The sequence below is a fragment of the Eptesicus fuscus genome, chromosome 11 (genome assembly GCF_027574615.1).
Source record: "Eptesicus fuscus isolate TK198812 chromosome 11, DD_ASM_mEF_20220401, whole genome shotgun sequence".
NCBI lineage: Eukaryota > Metazoa > Chordata > Mammalia > Chiroptera > Vespertilionidae > Eptesicus > Eptesicus fuscus.
In genome coordinates this window covers 51,046,395-51,053,444 of record NC_072483.1, presented here as the reverse complement: position 1 = coordinate 51,053,444, position 7,050 = coordinate 51,046,395, and positions in this window count along the sequence as shown.

Genomic DNA, 7,050 nt, shown 5'->3' with positions numbered 1-7,050 from the left:
ATGGGCTGAGCAGGCCAGAGAGAGGACAGTCTGACATTAAACCTCTACCCTTAAAGTTGAGGTTCTTGAACTCAAAGTAGGCAATGGTGGGGTGAGAAGTGAGCAAAACCACAGTAAAGCACCACCTAGCTTGTGGTGTATTAGTTTTACTGAAGAATAAAGGGTAGAATTAATTTAATTGGTGAGTAAAAACACTTCAAATTATATCAACCTCTGCAATAAAATATGATATAAAATTGTATGTTTTTTCAAAAGATAAACTAGAACAGGGGCCTATTTCACCAGTCATTTAAGGGTGTAATTTTGTGGCGGATTGGTTCGTGCTTCTCTACTGGTAGGAGTTCTCTGGTAGGGCACGTTGAGGGGACTCCCTTAAATGGTCAAGAAAGGCAGATGGAATCTGTCCAAAGAACAGCCAGGAACAACTGATAGAATTTGCAATTAAATAACATGTGGTTGCCATGAACATATGGCCATTCTTCTGACATGAATGTACAACACTGAACAGAATCGTGATCAGATAAAACAAGTGCTTGTCCATGTGTGTCTTTCCTATTTCAAGTTTGATACAAGGTTTTGAATTTAAAACTTGTACATTTTACTCATGCTCTCCTCTAGTTCAAATCAAGAAAGGCAAGTACTCTATAATCCTTAAGGCTTAAATGAACCTGAGATTTCTACTTACAGACCCCATTTTGAAGAATGTGGCTCTTTGATATTTGCCTCTTAAAAATACTAGATAACCAGCCATCACTACTTTAAGTCAAGTTCCCTGGCTTGGGGATATGACATAGGAAATTAACCTCAGTATCAAAGTTCATAGTTCAGAAATTCTTAGAAAGGCAAATTGGGTAAAGAAAAGTCTAGTACTATGTTTGAACAAAAGTGGACAGAAAATAAAGCTTTACTTAGCATGATGTCTTTGTACCATGTGGAAAACATATAATTCCTGAAATTGATGTAAGACCCTCACATATCACATGGTATTGGAACCAGGAATATGACCCTTAATGACAACACTGGGGCTAAAGTAGCAAAAAAGTGATAAACAGTCCTCTCAAATATTTTATTGGCATTGTAAAATGTTATTTCTTAACATAAGTTAAATATCTGGGTCCACTGAATATGGATGGATTTAATCTAGTGAAGGAAAATCAGGACTTTTACTTGTAAATGATTGTCTTTAAAATAGATGAAATTGATATAACACCTTCCTATCATATACAAAAAATTCCAGACAATCCTATATAATAAAGATCTAATATGCAAATGGTCATCACACCCTCATGTTCACTCAACACTGGCTAGAGAGGAATGGGGACCAGCCAGGCACAAATGAGCTCACGAGAGAGGAATGGGGACCAGCCAGGCACAAATGAGCTCACGAGAGAGGAATGGGGACCAGCCAGGCACAAATGAGCTTGTGAGAGAGGAATGGGGACCAGCCAGGCTGCTACCCAGGAGAGGGACAAGCCTCCCGCCCCATGGTCCCAGGTGCCAGCAGCTGTGCCTGCACCTGCGGCCCGGGAGAGGAACAAGCCACCCACCCCATAGTTCCAGGTGCCAGTGGCTGTGCCTGTGCCTGTGGCCCAGGAAAGGGACCAGGCACCCACTCCACAGACCCAGGCACCTGAGGTTGCGGCCGGCCCTGGCGAAGCTGGCCTGGGTCCTGGGTGCCTGCGGCCAGCCAGAGGGAGGGAAGCCTGGGTCCTGGGTGCCTGCGACCAGCCAGAGGAGGGAATCCTGGGTCCCAGGTGCAGGGCGAGGCAGAGGTGGTTAGTGGCAATCAGGACAGCAGGGGTGCAGTTAGGGGCGATCAGGCAGGCAGACAGAGGTGGTTGGGGTGATCAGGCAGGCAGGCAGAGAGGTTAGGGGCAATCAGACAGGCAGGCAGGCGAGAGGTTAGGAGCCAGCGGTCCCGGATTGCGAGAGGCAGTCAGACATCCCCCAAGGGATCCCGGATTGGAGAAGGTGCAGGCCGGGCTGAGGGACCCCCCACACCCCCATGCACGAATTTTGTGCACCGGGCCTCTAGTATATAGATAAGAAGGTACACACACACATATGCACACGCACACACATGAACATATACATGCACAATACTTTAAATGCCATAGAGTTTGAATATAATTTGAAAAGCATTGGGTAGGGTTATTGCCTAAAAGTATGCCCAACCCCATCACCAAAAACTGAAATTCAACATTTAAGAATGATTCCTTTGGTTTATTTTTATTTTTTTTAAATATATTTTATTTTTTACAGAGAGAAAGGGAGAGGGATAGAGAGTTAGAAACATCAATCAGCTGCCTCCTGCACACCTCCTACTGGAGATGTGCCCGCAACCAAGGTACATGCCCTTGCCCGGAATTGAACCTGGGAGCTTTCAGTCCGCAGGCTGATGCTCTATCCACTGAGCCAAACTGGTTAGGTGATTCCTTTGGTTTAATTAGTGCAAGTACCATAGGGGATAATGTAATAAATGTTCTCAATTTGTGAATTATTAGAACTTTTCTAACATATTGGTTTTTAAATGTTTTAAGTAATTCATGTATATGTTAACATATTAAATAATACAGAGGTGTGTGGAAAAAAGTTAGCAGTTATTCCCTTCCTTCTCCAACTCCATTGCTCAAAAATTTATTGCCTATTAATGGGCCAAGCATGTTGTAGATTAATTAGATATAGCAATGAACAAAACAAAGTTCCTGCCCTTGTGGACAGGAACTAATGTGGGAGCTAAACAAACAAACAATAAATAATTCCAGGTAGCAATGAGTGCTATGAGGAAATATGTGTAATATGTATATTCAAACAAATAAATGTTCTTTGGGTTCTCTAAGTTTGAATATTGCAATATTAGAAAGAAAAGGACATTCTAGAGGTCATTCTAATCTGTCCAAATTGACTAAAATCTTAGTTAAAAGAGAGAAACAATACAGTTATTGCAAAATACTTTGTACATACTAACCCCTATTTATTATTGAACAGAAATGTATTGAATGACTATTATGTTTAACACTGTTAGGTGCTATAGAAGAAATAAATATAAATTATGCCTAATACCTGCCCTTGAGAATCTTACCAACTGTGCCAGTTATTAACTTGTGACATCTCAACTACCCATCCATCCTTCTCTGCCTTGCTTTATTATTCTAGAACTGGATGCTGTAGGCATTCTGCTTTGACAACTGACAAAATATTAGGCTTTGCCAATAGAGGGCGATGGAAAGACACTGTGAGTCTAGAGCAGGAGGAAAAGGACTTTCCTTTCTGTACTGTTTTTCACGTGGACAAGTAGATTGGTTCGCAGGTGACTGATTATGTTCACCTCAGCAGGGCTCATGGTTCACTTGTGGTCTGTACTGGCCGTTTGTACATTCCTATGGCAGCCATACCTCTCTAAATTTCTAAGGTCTTCCTTGCTGCTCACTCTTCCTTAGCCAAGGGTAGAAGCTATTCCCACAGTTGCTACTGTATCCCTTAGAGTCCACTCTACCCTTCTTAGTTAGACACCTTTTACTGGGTAACAATCTTTATATTAAATTTTTCTTGTACCTAGTAGATATACCATGGAATAAGGGAGAAAGGCTATTTCTGCTGTAATCACAGCCCAAAGACCAAAGAGCTTCAGAGATGTAGATCTATAGAATTATCTGTTTGCTTGGGTTGTATTCCGCTGCATATAACAGAAGACAGACCGTGGGCAGTTAAGAGCTGCTGTAGCTATTAAAAATTAAGAACTCGGGCTCATTTTAGTTTCCAGCTTCTCCATCCCTAATGTGTGGCTTCTGTGCTCATGGCTGCAAGATTGTTGCTTCACCTCCAAACACTAGGTCCATAGTCCAGGCAGGAAAAAGAAAGAGAAAATGAAAAAAGAAATGATCCAAGTAAATCTATCCCCTTTCTAAGCATTCTAAACAGCAATACCAAGTCAGCTATTACTGACCATTCCTAACTAACTATAAGGGAATCTAGGAAATTCAGTTTGTGGTGTGTTTTTTTTGTTGTTGTTGTTGTTGTTGTTGTTGTTGTTTTGTGGGGTTTTTTTTACTGTAAGAAAAAAGAGAGAGAATGGATGTTGGTTAGGCAACTAACTGTGTCTGCCATGAATTGATTGAAAAAATAGTAAATTATTTTTGAGATGGGCAAGAGTCAGCAGAGGGCCTTGATCTCATACCCATATACTTAATCATTTTCTTTTTATGTAAATAGTCTTTCTGTATTAATTATTGACCATGACATAATATTTTTCTCAATAACTAGTATATCTTACCAGAAAAAGGATGGAATAATATTTATTTTATTAGTATATTGTCTTCATACAACTCTTTAATATAAAATTTATCCTTAAACCCTCTGGCCCTCTGAGAGGACATGAAGAGATACATTTACTTTTAATTCCTTGCTGAATTATTTGGAATTCATTTAGTAAATATTTTATTCCAGTATATTAGATGGCATGAAAGTAGCTAAGTAACCTATAGAGGAGTCAAAAAATGAAGTTTAAGGATGAAAATGTTGGCACCAGAAAGTGATTCATAGTCTAGGCAGTTAGTAGATTTGGGAGTTTGGCTTTTAAGAGATCCCAAGAAATCTTTCCTAAACATAGTTCAACAATGAAGTATTTTCTGAATGAGCTAACTTTTTTTCTGGAGATATTTACCTTATTATATACCATACAACTTAGTCCTGGGACATTTACTGATTTGTATTTTTCTCAAAAATTTTTATATACCTTAGTCCAATTTTTCTTACACCCCAATTATATTGTAAACTGTTACATTTTCCTGTATACTCTCTATGTTCAGAGAGAGGACATACTATTATGTGGAACTCACTTTGATTTAATGATCCTATAGAATGAGTGCAGATGTAGAGGCTTTTTAAAAAAAGATAAATTAATAACAAATGAAGGCCAGTAATAAGAAATAAAAACTTTTATAAGAAAAGCAAAGTATTATAACAGAACTCAGACTATTTTTAACTTACACTTCTAGTTTTCATTTCCACAAATAGTATTTTTATCTTTAATAAAAAATAAAAACTTTTGTAAGAAAAAAATATTACAACAGAGCCCAGAATATTTTTGACTTACATTTCTGATTTTCAATTCCACAAATAGCATTTTTTTTTTATTACACTAGCATGACAAGACTGGTGAAAACTTTATAGGGTATTAAAATAAAAACCTTCAAAAGTAGATCATTTAAACATCTTTCCATATGTTCGGGTTAGAATTACAAGAGTTTTAACACTAACAACCCTACTCCATCCCCATACCTCAAAGAAAGGTGAGTCAGTCACAGAAACATGTGCTTCTCTCTGTCTGGTTTGCTATGAGCTATACCTGGAATTCTGAACTGAAAGTTCCCAATATTAAGAAACTGCTGTGCTGCTACCTCCACATGGATCTAGTGATCACTACTCCAAATAGGAGTAGTGAATATTGGATGGACATTATCTCCTGTTTCTTATCTGCTGCTGCGTAACAGACGACCATAAAATGTAACAGCTTCAGCCAACACCCCTTTCATTGTTCTTGATTCTGCAGGTCAGGAATTTGAGCAAGACTATGGGTCAGGAATTTGGGCAAGGCTCATTTCTGTTCCACGTTGTGTTGACTGGGAAGGCTTCACTAAAGCTAGAGAATCTAAGAGGGCCTCACTCACATGTCTGGGCACCTTAGTTCTCTCTCATGAGGCTTTTTTCTGTCCAAGTTGTTTCTTAGTATTTAGTATTCTAACCCATGTTTCTTGATATGGTGGCTGGCTTCCAAGAAAGAGAGAATGAAAGCTATGGGACCGCTCCAGGCCTAGTCCAGAGTCACAAATGGCCACTTCCAAGACATTCTCTTGGTCAAAGCAAGTCACTGGGTCAGCCCACATTTAACAAGGGAAACAGACTCCACTGCTTGATGAGTGAGTGCAGAGGGGATTGCAGGACAGGAGCTATATGGGAAATGATTTTTCATACTTCTCTTTACCTCCCCATTTCTTTCTTCCCCTATAATCAACACCAGGCTTGTCAGATACTACCAAATTATGATGTCTTATAATTTAACATATCTCTACAGTCTAAGGAAAAAATACAGAGGGGATTAAGCACTTCACAAAACGTTCTCTATTCATCTTTATGGTCTCACGGTACTCCTCTCAGAAGGTGCCTTTTTTCTTCAAATTTCCTCAGTGCAATTATATACCCCCTGTCAACATGGGTTGGTGTCAGTCAAGATCCACTCCCCTCCTTCTATCAGTGTAAGTCTAAGGATGCAAAACTCAGCAAAGTCCAAGTAAATTGCTTTAGAAAGCACCTTGGAGATATGGCCATGGTCAGAGCCCTCAACTGTCTAGATTGCCCTTTAGAACCCTTCAGTTTCTAGCCTCCAGCTTGTGTGAGGTGGATATGCTTCCTCATTATTTAAGGTCTTTCTTCCTCCAGCAAATAATTATTGGGTGGGTCCTTTCTCTCTCTGTGTGTGTTACACACACACACCATTTTCAAAGATACAACATCTGTTCTTTGAACACCTACTATTCTTTATAAATATTTAAACTCTAACGGATAGAACCCACCAAGCACCTACTCTCTCCTCTTTTGGCCAGTTCATCTGCTTATTGACATGCTGACAGTGCAGGGCCTGAACTTAGACTTCACCTCTCCCAGCCACAGGCCTCTGTGGTACGTACCCTGAAGTGATCCTGTTAGGAATCCTGGCTTTTCTCGTGCCTACTCCTCCTCCTCAATAGTTACTGCTACTGATTTATAGCTGAACAGATAGGAGCTTCCCTTAATCCATCTCCATATACAAATCCGTTTAGAATAATTTTTCCCTTAAGAGGATCTATTATTGAAGTATAAAACATGTGATGGTTAATTTTATGTATCAGTTTGGGGTGCCGAGATTAAACATGATTTCTGGGCGTGTCTGTGAAGGTGTTTCTGGATTAACATCTGAATCAGTAGCCTCAGTATAAAGTAGAAGTTTGGTACTGAAACTTTTCTGTGGTCATCTGAAGAAAAATTATTTGTCCAATGTTAGCAAAAAACAGT